This window comes from Schistocerca gregaria, unplaced genomic scaffold, assembly GCF_023897955.1.
Source record: "Schistocerca gregaria isolate iqSchGreg1 unplaced genomic scaffold, iqSchGreg1.2 ptg000541l, whole genome shotgun sequence".
Classification (NCBI taxonomy): domain Eukaryota; kingdom Metazoa; phylum Arthropoda; class Insecta; order Orthoptera; family Acrididae; genus Schistocerca; species Schistocerca gregaria.
Window position 1 is genome coordinate 80,699 of NW_026061938.1, and position 24,469 is coordinate 105,167.

At 51.2% G+C, this 24,469-nt stretch overlaps 17 non-coding genes across 17 annotated transcripts; all 17 read right to left on the reverse strand.

Moving 5' to 3' along the window:
* Nucleotides 1–797: 797 nt before the first annotated feature.
* Nucleotides 798–916, reverse strand: LOC126314187 (5S ribosomal RNA). The gene has a single exon (XR_007555666.1). It is a non-coding gene; the product is annotated as a 5S ribosomal RNA (ribosomal RNA).
* A 1,284-nt stretch (nt 917–2,200) lies between these two features.
* Nucleotides 2,201–2,319, reverse strand: LOC126314188 (5S ribosomal RNA). The gene has a single exon (XR_007555667.1). It is a non-coding gene; the product is annotated as a 5S ribosomal RNA (ribosomal RNA).
* Nucleotides 2,320–3,603: 1,284 nt separating this feature from the next.
* Nucleotides 3,604–3,722, reverse strand: LOC126314189 (5S ribosomal RNA). Its single transcript, XR_007555668.1, has one exon. It is a non-coding gene; the product is annotated as a 5S ribosomal RNA (ribosomal RNA).
* A 1,285-nt stretch (nt 3,723–5,007) lies between these two features.
* Nucleotides 5,008–5,126, reverse strand: LOC126314219 (5S ribosomal RNA). The gene has a single exon (XR_007555695.1). It is a non-coding gene; the product is annotated as a 5S ribosomal RNA (ribosomal RNA).
* A 1,284-nt stretch (nt 5,127–6,410) lies between these two features.
* Nucleotides 6,411–6,529, reverse strand: LOC126314190 (5S ribosomal RNA). Its single transcript, XR_007555669.1, has one exon. It is a non-coding gene; the product is annotated as a 5S ribosomal RNA (ribosomal RNA).
* A 1,284-nt stretch (nt 6,530–7,813) lies between these two features.
* Nucleotides 7,814–7,932, reverse strand: LOC126314191 (5S ribosomal RNA). Its single transcript, XR_007555670.1, has one exon. It is a non-coding gene; the product is annotated as a 5S ribosomal RNA (ribosomal RNA).
* A 1,285-nt stretch (nt 7,933–9,217) lies between these two features.
* LOC126314220 (5S ribosomal RNA) lies at nt 9,218–9,336 on the reverse strand. Its single transcript, XR_007555696.1, has one exon. It is a non-coding gene; the product is annotated as a 5S ribosomal RNA (ribosomal RNA).
* Nucleotides 9,337–10,621: 1,285 nt separating this feature from the next.
* Nucleotides 10,622–10,740, reverse strand: LOC126314222 (5S ribosomal RNA). Its single transcript, XR_007555698.1, has one exon. It is a non-coding gene; the product is annotated as a 5S ribosomal RNA (ribosomal RNA).
* A 1,284-nt stretch (nt 10,741–12,024) lies between these two features.
* LOC126314192 (5S ribosomal RNA) lies at nt 12,025–12,143 on the reverse strand. The gene has a single exon (XR_007555671.1). It is a non-coding gene; the product is annotated as a 5S ribosomal RNA (ribosomal RNA).
* Nucleotides 12,144–13,428: 1,285 nt separating this feature from the next.
* LOC126314223 (5S ribosomal RNA) lies at nt 13,429–13,547 on the reverse strand. The gene has a single exon (XR_007555699.1). It is a non-coding gene; the product is annotated as a 5S ribosomal RNA (ribosomal RNA).
* A 1,284-nt stretch (nt 13,548–14,831) lies between these two features.
* LOC126314194 (5S ribosomal RNA) lies at nt 14,832–14,950 on the reverse strand. Its single transcript, XR_007555672.1, has one exon. It is a non-coding gene; the product is annotated as a 5S ribosomal RNA (ribosomal RNA).
* Nucleotides 14,951–16,235: 1,285 nt separating this feature from the next.
* Nucleotides 16,236–16,354, reverse strand: LOC126314224 (5S ribosomal RNA). The gene has a single exon (XR_007555700.1). It is a non-coding gene; the product is annotated as a 5S ribosomal RNA (ribosomal RNA).
* A 1,284-nt stretch (nt 16,355–17,638) lies between these two features.
* On the reverse strand, nt 17,639–17,757 carry LOC126314195 (5S ribosomal RNA). Its single transcript, XR_007555673.1, has one exon. It is a non-coding gene; the product is annotated as a 5S ribosomal RNA (ribosomal RNA).
* Nucleotides 17,758–19,041: 1,284 nt separating this feature from the next.
* LOC126314196 (5S ribosomal RNA) lies at nt 19,042–19,160 on the reverse strand. The gene has a single exon (XR_007555674.1). It is a non-coding gene; the product is annotated as a 5S ribosomal RNA (ribosomal RNA).
* A 1,285-nt stretch (nt 19,161–20,445) lies between these two features.
* On the reverse strand, nt 20,446–20,564 carry LOC126314225 (5S ribosomal RNA). Its single transcript, XR_007555701.1, has one exon. It is a non-coding gene; the product is annotated as a 5S ribosomal RNA (ribosomal RNA).
* Nucleotides 20,565–21,848: 1,284 nt separating this feature from the next.
* LOC126314198 (5S ribosomal RNA) lies at nt 21,849–21,967 on the reverse strand. Its single transcript, XR_007555676.1, has one exon. It is a non-coding gene; the product is annotated as a 5S ribosomal RNA (ribosomal RNA).
* Nucleotides 21,968–23,251: 1,284 nt separating this feature from the next.
* On the reverse strand, nt 23,252–23,370 carry LOC126314199 (5S ribosomal RNA). Its single transcript, XR_007555677.1, has one exon. It is a non-coding gene; the product is annotated as a 5S ribosomal RNA (ribosomal RNA).
* Between the last annotated feature and the right edge of the window lie 1,099 nt (nt 23,371–24,469).

Genomic DNA, 24,469 nt, shown 5'->3' on the forward strand with positions numbered 1-24,469 from the left:
CGAGATTTGCGCGGGCCGAACCGGCGTGTCCGAGGCGACGTGTGCGGCCGTTCGGAGCTACCAGAGCAGCTCTGTGCCGCGCCGTGCCGCGGAAAGGTGCGAAAACATGCACACAAGACACAGGCTTTTCGACAAAGTATCCATCTCTTGTAGCGACGAAAGGTAAATTTTTGTTTACAAATTTGCCGTTGTGCACTGCTACAAAACAATATGCCCTGACGTATTTCACAACATTTCTGTCACTTCATACTGTTTTGTTATTTCCAGAGACTCTTTGGAAGTCTTCCTTGGCGCACTCTTTTCAAACTGAGTTCCTTAATATCGTACCTTACGATAGTTTAAAATCAGTATGGAAGCATCTTTGTCACATGAGAAAGGTAGCATGAAAAAACGGCTGTCAGGGGTAGCGACAAGAAAGCAAGAAATGAAGACAGCCAGAGTTCCCAGGCGGTCGCCGATCCGAATATAAACACTGTTGCTTATCTTCGGTGGTCGGACGGGAACAGGTTTTTTTTAATGTAGTTACTTTTTGGAATTTAGCGCTCCTACAAAACAGTAGGCTCTGACGCATTTCAAGAGCACATCTGTCGATTCGCAGTGTTTCGTTATTTTCAACGAGTTCCTAGCACTCTTCCTCCGCGCATTCTTGTACAAACTGAGTTCATTACTGTAATTTCGCATCTTACGTTTAATACAGTAGTTTAAAATGCTTGTGGAAGCATCTTTGTCGCACCTGACAGTTTGTATGAAAAGAGGGCTGGCAGGTGTAGTGACATAAAATTTAAAAGAAGAGAGGGAGCCAACAGCACCCGGTGTTCCCAGGCGGTCACCCATCCAAGTACTAACCGGGCCCGATGTTGCTTAACTTCGGTGATCGGACGAGAACCGGTGCATTCAACATGGTATGGCCGTTGGCGTCCTTATACTGTAGCCGCACGGCACAAGAAGGCTTCGCCTCTCCTCCCAATACACGCAATCGCCATTTTCGGTGGCACATTTGACGCAAAGCACGTCCTTCCACCTCGAAGGCGACGCGCAGTGCTGCGCGCCGCCACGTGGGTCAGACGCACAACACAGCTGCTCGTTGCACCTCCTGTCATTCGTTTGGTTCGTGCGGCCTCCGACACTCGCGGGAGACGCACCTTGTTATTGTTGTCCGTCGCAGGGATTGCGCGCGGCCGGGCGGCGGGTGGAGTGCGCGGGGTGTGGCGGTGTCCTGCTGGACCGAGAGAAGCGTTCTCACCTGCCTGACACGCGTCGCGCTTCTAGATATTTGCGTAATTCGATACGGTGCATAATCGGCTGTCACCTTCCGTCCCGACTTGTCCCGACTTTGCTCGACTGCCGCTCGCTGCCGCTCGGGTCGCGGTCCATATGACAGCACAAGCACGAGGAACATCTGCGAGATTTGCGCGGGCCGAACCGGCGTGTCCGAGGCGACGTGTGCGGCCGTTCGGAGCTACCAGAGCAGCTCTGTGCCGCGCCGTGCCGCGGAAAGGTGCGAAAACATGCACACAAGACACAGGCTTTTCGACAAAGTATCCATCTCTTGTAGCGACGAAAGGTAAATTTTTGTTTACAAATTTGCCGTTGTGCACTGCTACAAAACAATATGCCCTGACGTATTTCACAACATTTCTGTCACTTCATACTGTTTTGTTATTTCCAGAGACTCTTTGGAAGTCTTCCTTGGCGCACTCTTTTCAAACTGAGTTCCTTAATATCGTACCTTACGATAGTTTAAAATCAGTATGGAAGCATCTTTGTCACATGAGAAAGGTAGCATGAAAAAACGGCTGTCAGGGGTAGCGACAAGAAAGCAAGAAATGAAGACAGCCAGAGTTCCCAGGCGGTCGCCGATCCGAATATAAACACTGTTGCTTATCTTCGGTGGTCGGACGGGAACAGGTTTTTTTTTAATGTAGTTACTTTTTGGAATTTAGCGCTCCTACAAAACAGTAGGCTCTGACGCATTTCAAGAGCACATCTGTCGATTCGCAGTGTTTCGTTATTTTCAACGAGTTCCTAGCACTCTTCCTCCGCGCATTCTTGTACAAACTGAGTTCGTTACTGTAATTTCGCATCTTACGTTTAATACAGTAGTTTAAAATGCTTGTGGAAGCATCTTTGTCGCACCTGACAGTTTGTATGAAAAGAGGGCTGGCAGGTGTAGTGACATAAAATTTAAAAGAAGAGAGGGAGCCAACAGCACCCGGTGTTCCCAGGCGGTCACCCATCCAAGTACTAACCGGGCCCGATGTTGCTTAACTTCGGTGATCGGACGAGAACCGGTGCATTCAACATGGTATGGCCGTTGGCGTCCTTATACTGTAGCCGCACGGCACAAGAAGGCTTCGCCTCTCCTCCCAATACACGCAATCGCCATTTTCGGTGGCACATTTGACGCAAAGCACGTCCTTCCACCTCGAAGGCGACGCGCAGTGCTGCGCGCCGCCACGTGGGTCAGACGCACAACACAGCTGCTCGTTGCACCTCCTGTCATTCGTTTGGTTCGTGCGGCCTCCGACACTCGCGGGAGACGCACCTTGTTATTGTTGTCCGTCGCAGGGATTGCGCGCGGCCGGGCGGCGGGTGGAGTGCGCGGGGTGTGGCGGTGTCCTGCTGGACCGAGAGAAGCGTTCTCACCTGCCTGACACGCGTCGCGCTTCTAGATATTTGCGTAATTCGATACGGTGCATAATCGGCTGTCACCTTCCGTCCCGACTTGTCCCGACTTTGCTCGACTGCCGCTCGCTGCCGCTCGGGTCGCGGTCCATATGACAGCACAAGCACGAGGAACATCTGCGAGATTTGCGCGGGCCGAACCGGCGTGTCCGAGGCGACGTGTGCGGCCGTTCGGAGCTACCAGAGCAGCTCTGTGCCGCGCCGTGCCGCGGAAAGGTGCGAAAACATGCACACAAGACACAGGCTTTTCGACAAAGTATCCATCTCTTGTAGCGACGAAAGGTAAATTTTTGTTTACAAATTTGCCGTTGTGCACTGCTACAAAACAATATGCCCTGACGTATTTCACAACATTTCTGTCACTTCATACTGTTTTGTTATTTCCAGAGACTCTTTGGAAGTCTTCCTTGGCGCACTCTTTTCAAACTGAGTTCCTTAATATCGTACCTTACGATAGTTTAAAATCAGTATGGAAGCATCTTTGTCACATGAGAAAGGTAGCATGAAAAAACGGCTGTCAGGGGTAGCGACAAGAAAGCAAGAAATGAAGACAGCCAGAGTTCCCAGGCGGTCGCCGATCCGAATATAAACACTGTTGCTTATCTTCGGTGGTCGGACGGGAACAGGTTTTTTTTTAATGTAGTTACTTTTTGGAATTTAGCGCTCCTACAAAACAGTAGGCTCTGACGCATTTCAAGAGCACATCTGTCGATTCGCAGTGTTTCGTTATTTTCAACGAGTTCCTAGCACTCTTCCTCCGCGCATTCTTGTACAAACTGAGTTCGTTACTGTAATTTCGCATCTTACGTTTAATACAGTAGTTTAAAATGCTTGTGGAAGCATCTTTGTCGCACCTGACAGTTTGTATGAAAAGAGGGCTGGCAGGTGTAGTGACATAAAATTTAAAAGAAGAGAGGGAGCCAACAGCACCCGGTGTTCCCAGGCGGTCACCCATCCAAGTACTAACCGGGCCCGATGTTGCTTAACTTCGGTGATCGGACGAGAACCGGTGCATTCAACATGGTATGGCCGTTGGCGTCCTTATACTGTAGCCGCACGGCACAAGAAGGCTTCGCCTCTCCTCCCAATACACGCAATCGCCATTTTCGGTGGCACATTTGACGCAAAGCACGTCCTTCCACCTCGAAGGCGACGCGCAGTGCTGCGCGCCGCCACGTGGGTCAGACGCACAACACAGCTGCTCGTTGCACCTCCTGTCATTCGTTTGGTTCGTGCGGCCTCCGACACTCGCGGGAGACGCACCTTGTTATTGTTGTCCGTCGCAGGGATTGCGCGCGGCCGGGCGGCGGGTGGAGTGCGCGGGGTGTGGCGGTGTCCTGCTGGACCGAGAGAAGCGTTCTCACCTGCCTGACACGCGTCGCGCTTCTAGATATTTGCGTAATTCGATACGGTGCATAATCGGCTGTCACCTTCCGTCCCGACTTGTCCCGACTTTGCTCGACTGCCGCTCGCTGCCTCTCGGGTCGCGGTCCATATGACAGCACAAGCACGAGGAACATCTGCGAGATTTGCGCGGGCCGAACCGGCGTGTCCGAGGCGACGTGTGCGGCCGTTCGGAGCTACCAGAGCAGCTCTGTGCCGCGCCGTGCCGCGGAAAGGTGCGAAAACATGCACACAAGACACAGGCTTTTCGACAAAGTATCCATCTCTTGTAGCGACGAAAGGTAAATTTTTGTTTACAAATTTGCCGTTGTGCACTGCTACAAAACAATATGCCCTGACGTATTTCACAACATTTCTGTCACTTCATACTGTTTTGTTATTTCCAGAGACTCTTTGGAAGTCTTCCTTGGCGCACTCTTTTCAAACTGAGTTCCTTAATATCGTACCTTACGATAGTTTAAAATCAGTATGGAAGCATCTTTGTCACATGAGAAAGGTAGCATGAAAAAACGGCTGTCAGGGGTAGCGACAAGAAAGCAAGAAATGAAGACAGCCAGAGTTCCCAGGCGGTCGCCGATCCGAATATAAACACTGTTGCTTATCTTCGGTGGTCGGACGGGAACAGGTTTTTTTTTTAATGTAGTTACTTTTTGGAATTTAGCGCTCCTACAAAACAGTAGGCTCTGACGCATTTCAAGAGCACATCTGTCGATTCGCAGTGTTTCGTTATTTTCAACGAGTTCCTAGCACTCTTCCTCCGCGCATTCTTGTACAAACTGAGTTCATTACTGTAATTTCGCATCTTACGTTTAATACAGTAGTTTAAAATGCTTGTGGAAGCATCTTTGTCGCACCTGACAGTTTGTATGAAAAGAGGGCTGGCAGGTGTAGTGACATAAAATTTAAAAGAAGAGAGGGAGCCAACAGCACCCGGTGTTCCCAGGCGGTCACCCATCCAAGTACTAACCGGACCCGATGTTGCTTAACTTCGGTGATCGGACGAGAACCGGTGCATTCAACATGGTATGGCCGTTGGCGTCCTTATACTGTAGCCGCACGGCACAAGAAGGCTTCGCCTCTCCTCCCAATACACGCAATCGCCATTTTCGGTGGCACATTTGACGCAAAGCACGTCCTTCCACCTCGAAGGCGACGCGCAGTGCTGCGCGCCGCCACGTGGGTCAGACGCACAACACAGCTGCTCGTTGCACCTCCTGTCATTCGTTTGGTTCGTGCGGCCTCCGACACTCGCGGGAGACGCACCTTGTTATTGTTGTCCGTCGCAGGGATTGCGCGCGGCCGGGCGGCGGGTGGAGTGCGCGGGGTGTGGCGGTGTCCTGCTGGACCGAGAGAAGCGTTCTCACCTGCCTGACACGCGTCGCGCTTCTAGATATTTGCGTAATTCGATACGGTGCATAATCGGCTGTCACCTTCCGTCCCGACTTGTCCCGACTTTGCTCGACTGCCGCTCGCTGCCGCTCGGGTCGCGGTCCATATGACAGCACAAGCACGAGGAACATCTGCGAGATTTGCGCGGGCCGAACCGGCGTGTCCGAGGCGACGTGTGCGGCCGTTCGGAGCTACCAGAGCAGCTCTGTGCCGCGCCGTGCCGCGGAAAGGTGCGAAAACATGCACACAAGACACAGGCTTTTCGACAAAGTATCCATCTCTTGTAGCGACGAAAGGTAAATTTTTGTTTACAAATTTGCCGTTGTGCACTGCTACAAAACAATATGCCCTGACGTATTTCACAACATTTCTGTCACTTCATACTGTTTTGTTATTTCCAGAGACTCTTTGGAAGTCTTCCTTGGCGCACTCTTTTCAAACTGAGTTCCTTAATATCGTACCTTACGATAGTTTAAAATCAGTATGGAAGCATCTTTGTCACATGAGAAAGGTAGCATGAAAAAACGGCTGTCAGGGGTAGCGACAAGAAAGCAAGAAATGAAGACAGCCAGAGTTCCCAGGCGGTCGCCGATCCGAATATAAACACTGTTGCTTATCTTCGGTGGTCGGACGGGAACAGGTTTTTTTTTAATGTAGTTACTTTTTGGAATTTAGCGCTCCTACAAAACAGTAGGCTCTGACGCATTTCAAGAGCACATCTGTCGATTCGCAGTGTTTCGTTATTTTCAACGAGTTCCTAGCACTCTTCCTCCGCGCATTCTTGTACAAACTGAGTTCGTTACTGTAATTTCGCATCTTACGTTTAATACAGTAGTTTAAAATGCTTGTGGAAGCATCTTTGTCGCACCTGACAGTTTGTATGAAAAGAGGGCTGGCAGGTGTAGTGACATAAAATTTAAAAGAAGAGAGGGAGCCAACAGCACCCGGTGTTCCCAGGCGGTCACCCATCCAAGTACTAACCGGGCCCGATGTTGCTTAACTTCGGTGATCGGACGAGAACCGGTGCATTCAACATGGTATGGCCGTTGGCGTCCTTATACTGTAGCCGCACGGCACAAGAAGGCTTCGCCTCTCCTCCCAATACACGCAATCGCCATTTTCGGTGGCACATTTGACGCAAAGCACGTCCTTCCACCTCGAAGGCGACGCGCAGTGCTGCGCGCCGCCACGTGGGTCAGACGCACAACACAGCTGCTCGTTGCACCTCCTGTCATTCGTTTGGTTCGTGCGGCCTCCGACACTCGCGGGAGACGCACCTTGTTATTGTTGTCCGTCGCAGGGATTGCGCGCGGCCGGGCGGCGGGTGGAGTGCGCGGGGTGTGGCGGTGTCCTGCTGGACCGAGAGAAGCGTTCTCACCTGCCTGACACGCGTCGCGCTTCTAGATATTTGCGTAATTCGATACGGTGCATAATCAGCTGTCACCTTCCGTCCCGACTTGTCCCGACTTTGCTCGACTGCCGCTCGCTGCCGCTCGGGTCGCGGTCCATATGACAGCACAAGCACGAGGAACATCTGCGAGATTTGCGCGGGCCGAACCGGCGTGTCCGAGGCGACGTGTGCGGCCGTTCGGAGCTACCAGAGCAGCTCTGTGCCGCGCCGTGCCGCGGAAAGGTGCGAAAACATGCACACAAGACACAGGCTTTTCGACAAAGTATCCATCTCTTGTAGCGACGAAAGGTAAATTTTTGTTTACAAATTTGCCGTTGTGCACTGCTACAAAACAATATGCCCTGACGTATTTCACAACATTTCTGTCACTTCATACTGTTTTGTTATTTCCAGAGACTCTTTGGAAGTCTTCCTTGGCGCACTCTTTTCAAACTGAGTTCCTTAATATCGTACCTTACGATAGTTTAAAATCAGTATGGAAGCATCTTTGTCACATGAGAAAGGTAGCATGAAAAAACGGCTGTCAGGGGTAGCGACAAGAAAGCAAGAAATGAAGACAGCCAGAGTTCCCAGGCGGTCGCCGATCCGAATATAAACACTGTTGCTTATCTTCGGTGGTCGGACGGGAACAGGTTTTTTTTTAATGTAGTTACTTTTTGGAATTTAGCGCTCCTACAAAACAGTAGGCTCTGACGCACTTCAAGAGCACATCTGTCGATTCGCAGTGTTTCGTTATTTTCAACGAGTTCCTAGCACTCTTCCTCCGCGCATTCTTGTACAAACTGAGTTCGTTACTGTAATTTCGCATCTTACGTTTAATACAGTAGTTTAAAATGCTTGTGGAAGCATCTTTGTCGCACCTGACAGTTTGTATGAAAAGAGGGCTGGCAGGTGTAGTGACATAAAATTTAAAAGAAGAGAGGGAGCCAACAGCACCCGGTGTTCCCAGGCGGTCACCCATCCAAGTACTAACCGGGCCCGATGTTGCTTAACTTCGGTGATCGGACGAGAACCGGTGCATTCAACATGGTATGGCCGTTGGCGTCCTTATACTGTAGCCGCACGGCACAAGAAGGCTTCGCCTCTCCTCCCAATACACGCAATCGCCATTTTCGGTGGCACATTTGACGCAAAGCACGTCCTTCCACCTCGAAGGCGACGCGCAGTGCTGCGCGCCGCCACGTGGGTCAGACGCACAACACAGCTGCTCGTTGCACCTCCTGTCATTCGTTTGGTTCGTGCGGCCTCCGACACTCGCGGGAGACGCACCTTGTTATTGTTGTCCGTCGCAGGGATTGCGCGCGGCCGGGCGGCGGGTGGAGTGCGCGGGGTGTGGCGGTGTCCTGCTGGACCGAGAGAAGCGTTCTCACCTGCCTGACACGCGTCGCGCTTCTAGATATTTGCGTAATTCGATACGGTGCATAATCGGCTGTCACCTTCCGTCCCGACTTGTCCCGACTTTGCTCGACTGCCGCTCGCTGCCGCTCGGGTCGCGGTCCATATGACAGCACAAGCACGAGGAACATCTGCGAGATTTGCGCGGGCCGAACCGGCGTGTCCGAGGCGACGTGTGCGGCCGTTCGGAGCTACCAGAGCAGCTCTGTGCCGCGCCGTGCCGCGGAAAGGTGCGAAAACATGCACACAAGACACAGGCTTTTCGACAAAGTATCCATCTCTTGTAGCGACGAAAGGTAAATTTTTGTTTACAAATTTGCCGTTGTGCACTGCTACAAAACAATATGCCCTGACGTATTTCACAACATTTCTGTCACTTCATACTGTTTTGTTATTTCCAGAGACTCTTTGGAAGTCTTCCTTGGCGCACTCTTTTCAAACTGAGTTCCTTAATATCGTACCTTACGATAGTTTAAAATCAGTATGGAAGCATCTTTGTCACATGAGAAAGGTAGCATGAAAAAACGGCTGTCAGGGGTAGCGACAAGAAAGCAAGAAATGAAGACAGCCAGAGTTCCCAGGCGGTCGCCGATCCGAATATAAACACTGTTGCTTATCTTCGGTGGTCGGACGGGAACAGGTTTTTTTTTTAATGTAGTTACTTTTTGGAATTTAGCGCTCCTACAAAACAGTAGGCTCTGACGCATTTCAAGAGCACATCTGTCGATTCGCAGTGTTTCGTTATTTTCAACGAGTTCCTAGCACTCTTCCTCCGCGCATTCTTGTACAAACTGAGTTCATTACTGTAATTTCGCATCTTACGTTTAATACAGTAGTTTAAAATGCTTGTGGAAGCATCTTTGTCGCACCTGACAGTTTGTATGAAAAGAGGGCTGGCAGGTGTAGTGACATAAAATTTAAAAGAAGAGAGGGAGCCAACAGCACCCGGTGTTCCCAGGCGGTCACCCATCCAAGTACTAACCGGACCCGATGTTGCTTAACTTCGGTGATCGGACGAGAACCGGTGCATTCAACATGGTATGGCCGTTGGCGTCCTTATACTGTAGCCGCACGGCACAAGAAGGCTTCGCCTCTCCTCCCAATACACGCAATCGCCATTTTCGGTGGCACATTTGACGCAAAGCACGTCCTTCCACCTCGAAGGCGACGCGCAGTGCTGCGCGCCGCCACGTGGGTCAGACGCACAACACAGCTGCTCGTTGCACCTCCTGTCATTCGTTTGGTTCGTGCGGCCTCCGACACTCGCGGGAGACGCACCTTGTTATTGTTGTCCGTCGCAGGGATTGCGCGCGGCCGGGCGGCGGGTGGAGTGCGCGGGGTGTGGCGGTGTCCTGCTGGACCGAGAGAAGCGTTCTCACCTGCCTGACACGCGTCGCGCTTCTAGATATTTGCGTAATTCGATACGGTGCATAATCGGCTGTCACCTTCCGTCCCGACTTGTCCCGACTTTGCTCGACTGCCGCTCGCTGCCGCTCGGGTCGCGGTCCATATGACAGCACAAGCACGAGGAACATCTGCGAGATTTGCGCGGGCCGAACCGGCGTGTCCGAGGCGACGTGTGCGGCCGTTCGGAGCTACCAGAGCAGCTCTGTGCCGCGCCGTGCCGCGGAAAGGTGCGAAAACATGCACACAAGACACAGGCTTTTCGACAAAGTATCCATCTCTTGTAGCGACGAAAGGTAAATTTTTGTTTACAAATTTGCCGTTGTGCACTGCTACAAAACAATATGCCCTGACGTATTTCACAACATTTCTGTCACTTCATACTGTTTTGTTATTTCCAGAGACTCTTTGGAAGTCTTCCTTGGCGCACTCTTTTCAAACTGAGTTCCTTAATATCGTACCTTACGATAGTTTAAAATCAGTATGGAAGCATCTTTGTCACATGAGAAAGGTAGCATGAAAAAACGGCTGTCAGGGGTAGCGACAAGAAAGCAAGAAATGAAGACAGCCAGAGTTCCCAGGCGGTCGCCGATCCGAATATAAACACTGTTGCTTATCTTCGGTGGTCGGACGGGAACAGGTTTTTTTTTTAATGTAGTTACTTTTTGGAATTTAGCGCTCCTACAAAACAGTAGGCTCTGACGCATTTCAAGAGCACATCTGTCGATTCGCAGTGTTTCGTTATTTTCAACGAGTTCCTAGCACTCTTCCTCCGCGCATTCTTGTACAAACTGAGTTCATTACTGTAATTTCGCATCTTACGTTTAATACAGTAGTTTAAAATGCTTGTGGAAGCATCTTTGTCGCACCTGACAGTTTGTATGAAAAGAGGGCTGGCAGGTGTAGTGACATAAAATTTAAAAGAAGAGAGGGAGCCAACAGCACCCGGTGTTCCCAGGCGGTCACCCATCCAAGTACTAACCGGACCCGATGTTGCTTAACTTCGGTGATCGGACGAGAACCGGTGCATTCAACATGGTATGGCCGTTGGCGTCCTTATACTGTAGCCGCACGGCACAAGAAGGCTTCGCCTCTCCTCCCAATACACGCAATCGCCATTTTCGGTGGCACATTTGACGCAAAGCACGTCCTTCCACCTCGAAGGCGACGCGCAGTGCTGCGCGCCGCCACGTGGGTCAGACGCACAACACAGCTGCTCGTTGCACCTCCTGTCATTCGTTTGGTTCGTGCGGCCTCCGACACTCGCGGGAGACGCACCTTGTTATTGTTGTCCGTCGCAGGGATTGCGCGCGGCCGGGCGGCGGGTGGAGTGCGCGGGGTGTGGCGGTGTCCTGCTGGACCGAGAGAAGCGTTCTCACCTGCCTGACACGCGTCGCGCTTCTAGATATTTGCGTAATTCGATACGGTGCATAATCGGCTGTCACCTTCCGTCCCGACTTGTCCCGACTTTGCTCGACTGCCGCTCGCTGCCGCTCGGGTCGCGGTCCATATGACAGCACAAGCACGAGGAACATCTGCGAGATTTGCGCGGGCCGAACCGGCGTGTCCGAGGCGACGTGTGCGGCCGTTCGGAGCTACCAGAGCAGCTCTGTGCCGCGCCGTGCCGCGGAAAGGTGCGAAAACATGCACACAAGACACAGGCTTTTCGACAAAGTATCCATCTCTTGTAGCGACGAAAGGTAAATTTTTGTTTACAAATTTGCCGTTGTGCACTGCTACAAAACAATATGCCCTGACGTATTTCACAACATTTCTGTCACTTCATACTGTTTTGTTATTTCCAGAGACTCTTTGGAAGTCTTCCTTGGCGCACTCTTTTCAAACTGAGTTCCTTAATATCGTACCTTACGATAGTTTAAAATCAGTATGGAAGCATCTTTGTCACATGAGAAAGGTAGCATGAAAAAACGGCTGTCAGGGGTAGCGACAAGAAAGCAAGAAATGAAGACAGCCAGAGTTCCCAGGCGGTCGCCGATCCGAATATAAACACTGTTGCTTATCTTCGGTGGTCGGACGGGAACAGGTTTTTTTTTAATGTAGTTACTTTTTGGAATTTAGCGCTCCTACAAAACAGTAGGCTCTGACGCATTTCAAGAGCACATCTGTCGATTCGCAGTGTTTCGTTATTTTCAACGAGTTCCTAGCACTCTTCCTCCGCGCATTCTTGTACAAACTGAGTTCGTTACTGTAATTTCGCATCTTACGTTTAATACAGTAGTTTAAAATGCTTGTGGAAGCATCTTTGTCGCACCTGACAGTTTGTATGAAAAGAGGGCTGGCAGGTGTAGTGACATAAAATTTAAAAGAAGAGAGGGAGCCAACAGCACCCGGTGTTCCCAGGCGGTCACCCATCCAAGTACTAACCGGGCCCGATGTTGCTTAACTTCGGTGATCGGACGAGAACCGGTGCATTCAACATGGTATGGCCGTTGGCGTCCTTATACTGTAGCCGCACGGCACAAGAAGGCTTCGCCTCTCCTCCCAATACACGCAATCGCCATTTTCGGTGGCACATTTGACGCAAAGCACGTCCTTCCACCTCGAAGGCGACGCGCAGTGCTGCGCGCCGCCACGTGGGTCAGACGCACAACACAGCTGCTCGTTGCACCTCCTGTCATTCGTTTGGTTCGTGCGGCCTCCGACACTCGCGGGAGACGCACCTTGTTATTGTTGTCCGTCGCAGGGATTGCGCGCGGCCGGGCGGCGGGTGGAGTGCGCGGGGTGTGGCGGTGTCCTGCTGGACCGAGAGAAGCGTTCTCACCTGCCTGACACGCGTCGCGCTTCTAGATATTTGCGTAATTCGATACGGTGCATAATCAGCTGTCACCTTCCGTCCCGACTTGTCCCGACTTTGCTCGACTGCCGCTCGCTGCCGCTCGGGTCGCGGTCCATATGACAGCACAAGCACGAGGAACATCTGCGAGATTTGCGCGGGCCGAACCGGCGTGTCCGAGGCGACGTGTGCGGCCGTTCGACACTAGATCGCGTGTTGAGAGATACACTAGATCGCGTGTTGGTGCGAAAACATGCACACAAGACACAGGCTTTTCGACAAAGTATCCATCTCTTGTAGCGACGAAAGGTAAATTTTTGTTTACAAATTTGCCGTTGTGCACTGCTACAAAACAATATGCCCTGACGTATTTCACAACATTTCTGTCACTTCATACTGTTTTGTTATTTCCAGAGACTCTTTGGAAGTCTTCCTTGGCGCACTCTTTTCAAACTGAGTTCCTTAATATCGTACCTTACGATAGTTTAAAATCAGTATGGAAGCATCTTTGTCACATGAGAAAGGTAGCATGAAAAAACGGCTGTCAGGGGTAGCGACAAGAAAGCAAGAAATGAAGACAGCCAGAGTTCCCAGGCGGTCGCCGATCCGAATATAAACACTGTTGCTTATCTTCGGTGGTCGGACGGGAACAGGTTTTTTTTTTAATGTAGTTACTTTTTGGAATTTAGCGCTCCTACAAAACAGTAGGCTCTGACGCATTTCAAGAGCACATCTGTCGATTCGCAGTGTTTCGTTATTTTCAACGAGTTCCTAGCACTCTTCCTCCGCGCATTCTTGTACAAACTGAGTTCATTACTGTAATTTCGCATCTTACGTTTAATACAGTAGTTTAAAATGCTTGTGGAAGCATCTTTGTCGCACCTGACAGTTTGTATGAAAAGAGGGCTGGCAGGTGTAGTGACATAAAATTTAAAAGAAGAGAGGGAGCCAACAGCACCCGGTGTTCCCAGGCGGTCACCCATCCAAGTACTAACCGGACCCGATGTTGCTTAACTTCGGTGATCGGACGAGAACCGGTGCATTCAACATGGTATGGCCGTTGGCGTCCTTATACTGTAGCCGCACGGCACAAGAAGGCTTCGCCTCTCCTCCCAATACACGCAATCGCCATTTTCGGTGGCACATTTGACGCAAAGCACGTCCTTCCACCTCGAAGGCGACGCGCAGTGCTGCGCGCCGCCACGTGGGTCAGACGCACAACACAGCTGCTCGTTGCACCTCCTGTCATTCGTTTGGTTCGTGCGGCCTCCGACACTCGCGGGAGACGCACCTTGTTATTGTTGTCCGTCGCAGGGATTGCGCGCGGCCGGGCGGCGGGTGGAGTGCGCGGGGTGTGGCGGTGTCCTGCTGGACCGAGAGAAGCGTTCTCACCTGCCTGACACGCGTCGCGCTTCTAGATATTTGCGTAATTCGATACGGTGCATAATCGGCTGTCACCTTCCGTCCCGACTTGTCCCGACTTTGCTCGACTGCCGCTCGCTGCCGCTCGGGTCGCGGTCCATATGACAGCACAAGCACGAGGAACATCTGCGAGATTTGCGCGGGCCGAACCGGCGTGTCCGAGGCGACGTGTGCGGCCGTTCGGAGCTACCAGAGCAGCTCTGTGCCGCGCCGTGCCGCGGAAAGGTGCGAAAACATGCACACAAGACACAGGCTTTTCGACAAAGTATCCATCTCTTGTAGCGACGAAAGGTAAATTTTTGTTTACAAATTTGCCGTTGTGCACTGCTACAAAACAATATGCCCTGACGTATTTCACAACATTTCTGTCACTTCATACTGTTTTGTTATTTCCAGAGACTCTTTGGAAGTCTTCCTTGGCGCACTCTTTTCAAACTGAGTTCCTTAATATCGTACCTTACGATAGTTTAAAATCAGTATGGAAGCATCTTTGTCACATGAGAAAGGTAGCATGAAAAAACGGCTGTCAGGGGTAGCGACAAGAAAGCAAGAAATGAAGACAGCCAGAGTTCCCAGGCGGTCGCCGATCCGAATATAAACACTGTTGCTTATCTTCGGTGGTCGGACGGGAACAGGTTTTTTTTTAATGTAGTTACTTTTTGGAATTTAGCGCTCCTACAAAACAGTAGGCTCTGACGCATTTCAAGAGCACATCTGTCGATTCGCAGTGTTTCGTTATTTTCAACGAGTTCCTAGCACTCTTCCTCCGCGCATTCTTGTACAAACTGAGTTCGTTACTGTAATTTCGCATCTTACGTTTAATACAGTAGTTTAAAATGCTTGTGGAAGCATCTTTGTCGCACCTGACAGTTTGTATGAAAAGAGGGCTGGCAGGTGTAGTGACATAAAATTTAAAAGAAGAGAGGGAGCCAACAGCACCCGGTGTTCCCAGGCGGTCACCCATCCAAGTACTAACCGGGCCCGATGTTGCTTAACTTCGGTGATCGGACGAGAACCGGTGCATTCAACATGGTATGGCCGTTGGCGTCCTTATACTGTAGCCGCACGGCACAAGAAGGCTTCGCCTCTCCTCCCAATACACGCAATCGCCATTTTCGGTGGCACATTTGACGCAAAGCACGTCCTTCCACCTCGAAGGCGACGCGCAGTGCTGCGCGCCGCCACGTGGGTCAGACGCACAACACAGCTGCTCGTTGCACCTCCTGTCATTCGTTTGGTTCGTGCGGCCTCCGACACTCGCGGGAGACGCACCTTGTTATTGTTGTCCGTCGCAGGGATTGCGCGCGGCCGGGCGGCGGGTGGAGTGCGCGGGGTGTGGCGGTGTCCTGCTGGACCGAGAGAAGCGTTCTCACCTGCCTGACACGCGTCGCGCTTCTAGATATTTGCGTAATTCGATACGGTGCATAATCAGCTGTCACCTTCCGTCCCGACTTGTCCCGACTTTGCTCGACTGCCGCTCGCTGCCGCTCGGGTCGCGGTCCATATGACAGCACAAGCACGAGGAACATCTGCGAGATTTGCGCGGGCCGAACCGGCGTGTCCGAGGCGACGTGTGCGGCCGTTCGGAGCTACCAGAGCAGCTCTGTGCCGCGCCGTGCCGCGGAAAGGTGCGAAAACATGCACACAAGACACAGGCTTTTCGACAAAGTATCCATCTCTTGTAGCGACGAAAGGTAAATTTTTGTTTACAAATTTGCCGTTGTGCACTGCTACAAAACAATATGCCCTGACGTATTTCACAACATTTCTGTCACTTCATACTGTTTTGTTATTTCCAGAGACTCTTTGGAAGTCTTCCTTGGCGCACTCTTTTCAAACTGAGTTCCTTAATATCGTACCTTACGATAGTTTAAAATCAGTATGGAAGCATCTTTGTCACATGAGAAAGGTAGCATGAAAAAACGGCTGTCAGGGGTAGCGACAAGAAAGCAAGAAATGAAGACAGCCAGAGTTCCCAGGCGGTCGCCGATCCGAATATAAACACTGTTGCTTATCTTCGGTGGTCGGACGGGAACAGGTTTTTTTTTTAATGTAGTTACTTTTTGGAATTTAGCGCTCCTACAAAACAGTAGGCTCTGACGCATTTCAAGAGCACATCTGTCGATTCGCAGTGTTTCGTTATTTTCAACGAGTTCCTAGCACTCTTCCTCCGCGCATTCTTGTACAAACTGAGTTCATTACTGTAATTTCGCATCTTACGTTTAATACAGTAGTTTAAAATGCTTGTGGAAGCATCTTTGTCGCACCTGACAGTTTGTATGAAAAGAGGGCTGGCAGGTGTAGTGACATAAAATTTAAAAGAAGAGAGGGAGCCAACAGCACCCGGTGTTCCCAGGCGGTCACCCATCCAAGTACTAACCGGACCCGATGTTGCTTAACTTCGGTGATCGGACGAGAACCGGTGCATTCAACATGGTATGGCCGTTGGCGTCCTTATACTGTAGCCGCACGGCACAAGAAGGCTTCGCCTCTCCTCCCAATACACGCAATCGCCATTTTCGGTGGCACATTTGACGCAAAGCACGTCCTTCCACCTCGAAGGCGACGCGCAGTGCTGCGCGCCGCCACGTGGGTCAGACGCACAACACAGCTGCTCGTTGCACCTCCTGTCATTCGTTTGGTTCGTGCGGCCTCCGACACTCGCGGGAGACGCACCTTGTTATTGTTGTCCGTCGCAGGGATTGCGCGCGGCCGGGCGGCGGGTGGAGTGCGCGGGGTGTGGCGGTGTCCTGCTGGACCGAGAGAAGCGTTCTCACCTGCCTGACACGCGTCGCGCTTCTAGATATTTGCGTAATTCGATACGGTGCATAATCAGCTGTCACCTTCCGTCCCGACTTGTCCCGACTTTGCTCGACTGCCGCTCGCTGCCGCTCGGGTCGCGGTCCATATGACAGCACAAGCACGAGGAACATCTGCGAGATTTGCGCGGGCCGAACCGGCGTGTCCGAGGCGACGTGTGCGGCCGTTCGGAGCTACCAGAGCAGCTCTGTGCCGCGCCGTGCCGCGGAAAGGTGCGAAAACATGCACACAAGACACAGGCTTTTCGACAAAGTATCCATCTCTTGTAGCGACGAAAGGTAAATTTTTGTTTACAAATTTGCCGTTGTGCACTGCTACAAAACAATATGCCCTGACGTATTTCACAACATTTCTGTCACTTCATACTGTTTTGTTATTTCCAGAGACTCTTTGGAAGTCTTCCTTGGCGCACTCTTTTCAAACTGAGTTCCTTAATATCGTACCTTACGATAGTTTAAAATCAGTATGGAAGCATCTTTGTCACATTAGAAAGGTAGCATGAAAAAACGGCTGTCAGGGGTAGCGACAAGAAAGCAAACACTAGATCGCGTGTTAGTTCCCAGGCGGTCGCCGATCCGAATATAAACACTGTTGCTTATCTTCGGTGGTCGGACGGGAACAGGTTTTTTTTTAATGTAGTTACTTTTTGGAATTTAGCGCTCCTACAAAACAGTAGGCTCTGACGCATTTCAAGAGCACATCTGTCGATTCGCAGTGTTTCGTTATTTTCAACGAGTTCCTAGCACTCTTCCTCCGCGCATTCTTGTACAAACTGAGTTCGTTACTGTAATTTCGCATCTTACGTTTAATACAGTAGTTTAAAATGCTTGTGGAAGCATCTTTGTCGCACCTGACAGTTTGTATGAAAAGAGGGCTGGCAGGTGTAGTGACATAAAATTTAAAAGAAGAGAGGGAGCCAACAGCACCCGGTGTTCCCAGGCGGTCACCCATCCAAGTACTAACCGGGCCCGATGTTGCTTAACTTCGGTGATCGGACGAGAACCGGTGCATTCAACATGGTATGGCCGTTGGCGTCCTTATACTGTAGCCGCACGGCACAAGAAGGCTTCGCCTCTCCTCCCAATACACGCAATCGCCATTTTCGGTGGCACATTTGACGCAAAGCACGTCCTTCCACCTCGAAGGCGACGCGCAGTGCTGCGCGCCGCCACGTGGGTCAGACGCACAACACAGCTGCTCGTTGCACCTCCTGTCATTCGTTTGGTTCGTGCGGCCTCCGACACTCGCGGGAGACGCACCTTGTTATTGTTGTCCGTCGCAGGGATTGCGCGCGGCCGGGCGGCGGGTGGAGTGCGCGGGGTGTGGCGGTGTCCTGCTGGACCGAGAGAAGCGTTCTCACCTGCCTGACACGCGTCGCGCTTCTAGATATTTGCGTAATTCGATACGGTGCATAATCAGCTGTCACCTTCCGTCCCGACTTGTCCCGACTTTGCTCGACTGCCGCTCGCTGCCGCTCGGGTCGCGGTCCATATGACAGCACAAGCACGAGGAACATCTGCGAGATTTGCGCGGGCCGAACCGGCGTGTCCGAGGCGACGTGTGCGGCCGTTCGGAGCTACCAGAGCAGCTCTGTGCCGCGCCGTGCCGCGGAAAGGTGCGAAAACATGCACACAAGACACAGGCTTTTCGACAAAGTATCCATCTCTTGTAGCGACGAAAGGTAAATTTTTGTTTACAAATTTGCCGTTGTGCACTGCTACAAAACAATATGCCCTGACGTATTTCACAACATTTCTGTCACTTCATACTGTTTTGTTATTTCCAGAGACTCTTTGGAAGTCTTCCTTGGCGCACTCTTTTCAAACTGAGTTCCTTAATATCGTACCTTACGATAGTTTAAAATCAGTATGGAAGCATCTTTGTCACATGAGAAAGGTAGCATGAAAAAACGGCTGTCAGGGGTAGCGACAAGAAAGCAAGAAATGAAGACAGCCAGAGTTCCCAGGCGGTCGCCGATCCGAATATAAACACTGTTGCTTATCTTCGGTGGTCGGACGGGAACAGGTTTTTTTTTAATGTAGTTACTTTTTGGAATTTAGCGCTCCTACAAAACAGTAGGCTCTGACGCATTTCAAGAGCACATCTGTCGATTCGCAGTGTTTCGTTATTTTCAACGAGTTCCTAGCACTCTTCCTCCGCGCATTCTTGTACAAACTGAGTTCGTTACTGTAATTTCGCATCTTACGTTTAATACAGTAGTTTAAAATGCTTGTGGAAGCATCTTTGTCGCACCTGACAGTTTGTATGAAAAGAGGGCTGGCAGGTGTAGTGACATAAAATTTAAAAGAAGAGAGGGAGCCAACAGCACCCGGTGTTCCCAGGCGGTCACCCATCCAAGTACTAACCGGGCCCGATGTTGCTTAACTTCGGTGATCGGACGAGAACCGGTGCATTCAACATGGTATGGCCGTTGGCGTCCTTATACTGTAGCCGCACGGCACAAGAAGGCTTCGCCTCTCCTCCCAATACACGCAATCGCCATTTTCGGTGGCACATTTGACGCAAAGCACGTCCTTCCACCTCGAAGGCGACGCGCAGTGCTGCGCGCCGCCACGTGGGTCAGACGCACAACACAGCTGCTCGTTGCACCTCCTGTCATTCGTTTGGTTCGTGCGGCCTCCGACACTCGCGGGAGACGCACCTTGTTATTGTTGTCCGTCGCAGGGATTGCGCGCGGCCGGGCGGCGGGTGGAGTGCGCGGGGTGTGGCGGTGTCCTGCTGGACCGAGAGAAGCGTTCTCACCTGCCTGACACGCGTCGCGCTTCTAGATATTTGCGTAATTCGATACGGTGCATAATCAGCTGTCACCTTCCGTCCCGACTTGTCCCGACTTTGCTCGACTGCCGCTCGCTGCCGCTCGGGTCGCGGTCCATATGACAGCACAAGCACGAGGAACATCTGCGAGATTTGCGCGGGCCGAACCGGCGTGTCCGAGGCGACGTGTGCGGCCGTTCGGAGCTACCAGAGCAGCTCTGTGCCGCGCCGTGCCGCGGAAAGGTGCGAAAACATGCACACAAGACACAGGCTTTTCGACAAAGTATCCATCTCTTGTAGCGACGAAAGGTAAATTTTTGTTTACAAATTTGCCGTTGTGCACTGCTACAAAACAATATGCCCTGACGTATTTCACAACATTTCTGTCACTTCATACTGTTTTGTTATTTCCAGAGACTCTTTGGAAGTCTTCCTTGGCGCACTCTTTTCAAACTGAGTTCCTTAATATCGTACCTTACGATAGTTTAAAATCAGTATGGAAGCATCTTTGTCACATGAGAAAGGTAGCATGAAAAAACGGCTGTCAGGGGTAGCGACAAGAAAGCAAGAAATGAAGACAGCCAGAGTTCCCAGGCGGTCGCCGATCCGAATATAAACACTGTTGCTTATCTTCGGTGGTCGGACGGGAACAGGTTTTTTTTTTAATGTAGTTACTTTTTGGAATTTAGCGCTCCTACAAAACAGTAGGCTCTGACGCATTTCAAGAGCACATCTGTCGATTCGCAGTGTTTCGTTATTTTCAACGAGTTCCTAGCACTCTTCCTCCGCGCATTCTTGTACAAACTGAGTTCATTACTGTAATTTCGCATCTTACGTTTAATACAGTAGTTTAAAATGCTTGTGGAAGCATCTTTGTCGCACCTGACAGTTTGTATGAAAAGAGGGCTGGCAGGTGTAGTGACATAAAATTTAAAAGAAGAGAGGGAGCCAACAGCACCCGGTGTTCCCAGGCGGTCACCCATCCAAGTACTAACCGGACCCGATGTTGCTTAACTTCGGTGATCGGACGAGAACCGGTGCATTCAACATGGTATGGCCGTTGGCGTCCTTATACTGTAGCCGCACGGCACAAGAAGGCTTCGCCTCTCCTCCCAATACACGCAATCGCCATTTTCGGTGGCACATTTGACGCAAAGCACGTCCTTCCACCTCGAAGGCGACGCGCAGTGCTGCGCGCCGCCACGTGGGTCAGACGCACAACACAGCTGCTCGTTGCACCTCCTGTCATTCGTTTGGTTCGTGCGGCCTCCGACACTCGCGGGAGACGCACCTTGTTATTGTTGTCCGTCGCAGGGATTGCGCGCGGCCGGGCGGCGGGTGGAGTGCGCGGGGTGTGGCGGTGTCCTGCTGGACCGAGAGAAGCGTTCTCACCTGCCTGACACGCGTCGCGCTTCTAGATATTTGCGTAATTCGATACGGTGCATAATCGGCTGTCACCTTCCGTCCCGACTTGTCCCGACTTTGCTCGACTGCCGCTCGCTGCCGCTCGGGTCGCGGTCCATATGACAGCACAAGCACGAGGAACATCTGCGAGATTTGCGCGGGCCGAACCGGCGTGTCCGAGGCGACGTGTGCGGCCGTTCGGAGCTACCAGAGCAGCTCTGTGCCGCGCCGTGCCGCGGAAAGGTGCGAAAACATGCACACAAGACACAGGCTTTTCGACAAAGTATCCATCTCTTGTAGCGACGAAAGGTAAATTTTTGTTTACAAATTTGCCGTTGTGCACTGCTACAAAACAATATGCCCTGACGTATTTCACAACATTTCTGTCACTTCATACTGTTTTGTTATTTCCAGAGACTCTTTGGAAGTCTTCCTTGGCGCACTCTTTTCAAACTGAGTTCCTTAATATCGTACCTTACGATAGTTTAAAATCAGTATGGAAGCATCTTTGTCACATGAGAAAGGTAGCATGAAAAAACGGCTGTCAGGGGTAGCGACAAGAAAGCAAGAAATGAAGACAGCCAGAGTTCCCAGGCGGTCGCCGATCCGAATATAAACACTGTTGCTTATCTTCGGTGGTCGGACGGGAACAGGTTTTTTTTTAATGTAGTTACTTTTTGGAATTTAGCGCTCCTACAAAACAGTAGGCTCTGACGCATTTCAAGAGCACATCTGTCGATTCGCAGTGTTTCGTTATTTTCAACGAGTTCCTAGCACTCTTCCTCCGCGCATTCTTGTACAAACTGAGTTCGTTACTGTAATTTCGCATCTTACGTTTAATACAGTAGTTTAAAATGCTTGTGGAAGCATCTTTGTCGCACCTGACAGTTTGTATGAAAAGAGGGCTGGCAGGTGTAGTGACATAAAATTTAAAAGAAGAGAGGGAGCCAACAGCACCCGGTGTTCCCAGGCGGTCACCCATCCAAGTACTAACCGGGCCCGATGTTGCTTAACTTCGGTGATCGGACGAGAACCGGTGCATTCAACATGGTATGGCCGTTGGCGTCCTTATACTGTAGCCGCACGGCACAAGAAGGCTTCGCCTCTCCTCCCAATACACGCAATCGCCATTTTCGGTGGCACATTTGACGCAAAGCACGTCCTTCCACCTCGAAGGCGACGCGCAGTGCTGCGCGCCGCCACGTGGGTCAGACGCACAACACAGCTGCTCGTTGCACCTCCTGTCATTCGTTTGGTTCGTGCGGCCTCCGACACTCGCGGGAGACGCACCTTGTTATTGTTGTCCGTCGCAGGGATTGCGCGCGGCCGGGCGGCGGGTGGAGTGCGCGGGGTGTGGCGGTGTCCTGCTGGACCGAGAGAAGCGTTCTCACCTGCCTGACACGCGTCGCGCTTCTAGATATTTGCGTAATTCGATACGGTGCATAATCAGCTGTCACCTTCCGTCCCGACTTGTCCCGACTTTGCTCGACTGCCGCTCGCTGCCGCTCGGGTCGCGGTCCATATGACAGCACAAGCACGAGGAACATCTGCGAGATTTGCGCGGGCCGAACCGGCGTGTCCGAGGCGACGTGTGCGGCCGTTCGGAGCTACCAGAGCAGCTCTGTGCCGCGCCGTGCCGCGGAAAGGTGCGAAAACATGCACACAAGACACAGGCTTTTCGACAAAGTATCCATCTCTTGTAGCGACGAAAGGTAAATTTTTGTTTACAAATTTGCCGTTGTGCACTGCTACAAAACAATATGCCCTGACGTATTTCACAACATTTCTGTCACTTCATACTGTTTTGTTATTTCCAGAGACTCTTTGGAAGTCTTCCTTGGCGCACTCTTTTCAAACTGAGTTCCTTAATATCGTACCTTACGATAGTTTAAAATCAGTATGGAAGCATCTTTGTCACATTAGAAAGGTAGCATGAAAAAACGGCTGTCAGGGGTAGCGACAAGAAAGCAAGAAATGAAGACAGCCAGAGTTCCCAGGCGGTCGCCGATCCGAATATAAACACTGTTGCTTATCTTCGGTGGTCGGACGGGAACAGGTTTTTTTTTAATGTAGTTACTTTTTGGAATTTAGCGCTCCTACAAAACAGTAGGCTCTGACGCATTTCAAGAGCACATCTGTCGATTCGCAGTGTTTCGTTATTTTCAACGAGTTCCTAGCACTCTTCCTCCGCGCATTCTTGTACAAACTGAGTTCGTTACTGTAATTTCGCATCTTACGTTTAATACAGTAGTTTAAAATGCTTGTGGAAGCATCTTTGTCGCACCTGACAGTTTGTATGAAAAGAGGGCTGGCAGGTGTAGTGACATAAAATTTAAAAGAAGAGAGGGAGCCAACAGCACCCGGTGTTCCCAGGCGGTCACCCATCCAAGTACTAACCGGGCCCGATGTTGCTTAACTTCGGTGATCGGACGAGAACCGGTGCATTCAACATGGTATGGCCGTTGGCGTCCTTATACTGTAGCCGCACGGCACAAGAAGGCTTCGCCTCTCCTCCCAATACACGCAATCGCCATTTTCGGTGGCACATTTGACGCAAAGCACGTCCTTCCACCTCGAAGGCGACGCGCAGTGCTGCGCGCCGCCACGTGGGTCAGACGCACAACACAGCTGCTCGTTGCACCTCCTGTCATTCGTTTGGTTCGTGCGGCCTCCGACACTCGCGGGAGACGCACCTTGTTATTGTTGTCCGTCGCAGGGATTGCGCGCGGCCGGGCGGCGGGTGGAGTGCGCGGGGTGTGGCGGTGTCCTGCTGGACCGAGAGAAGCGTTCTCACCTGCCTGACACGCGTCGCGCTTCTAGATATTTGCGTAATTCGATACGGTGCATAATCAGCTGTCACCTTCCGTCCCGACTTGTCCCGACTTTGCTCGACTGCCGCTCGCTGCCGCTCGGGTCGCGGTCCATATGACAGCACAAGCACGAGGAACATCTGCGAGATTTGCGCGGGCCGAACCGGCGTGTCCGAGGCGACGTGTGCGGCCGTTCGGAGCTACCAGAGCAGCTCTGTGCCGCGCCGTGCCGCGGAAAGGTGCGAAAACATGCACACAAGACACAGGCTTTTCGACAAAGTATCCATCTCTTGTAGCGACGAAAGGTAAATTTTTGTTTACAAATTTGCCGTTGTGCACTGCTACAAAACAATATGCCCTGACGTATTTCACAACATTTCTGTCACTTCATACTGTTTTGTTATTTCCAGAGACTCTTTGGAAGTCTTCCTTGGCGCACTCTTTTCAAACTGAGTTCCTTAATATCGTACCTTACGATAGTTTAAAATCAGTATGGAAGCATCTTTGTCACATGAGAAAGGTAGCATGAAAAAACGGCTGTCAGGGGTAGCGACAAGAAAGCAAGAAATGAAGACAGCCAGAGTTCCCAGGCGGTCGCCGATCCGAATATAAACACTGTTGCTTATCTTCGGTGGTCGGACGGGAACAGGTTTTTTTTTAATGTAGTTACTTTTTGGAATTTAGCGCTCCTACAAAACAGTAGGCTCTGACGCATTTCAAGAGCACATCTGTCGATTCGCAGTGTTTCGTTATTTT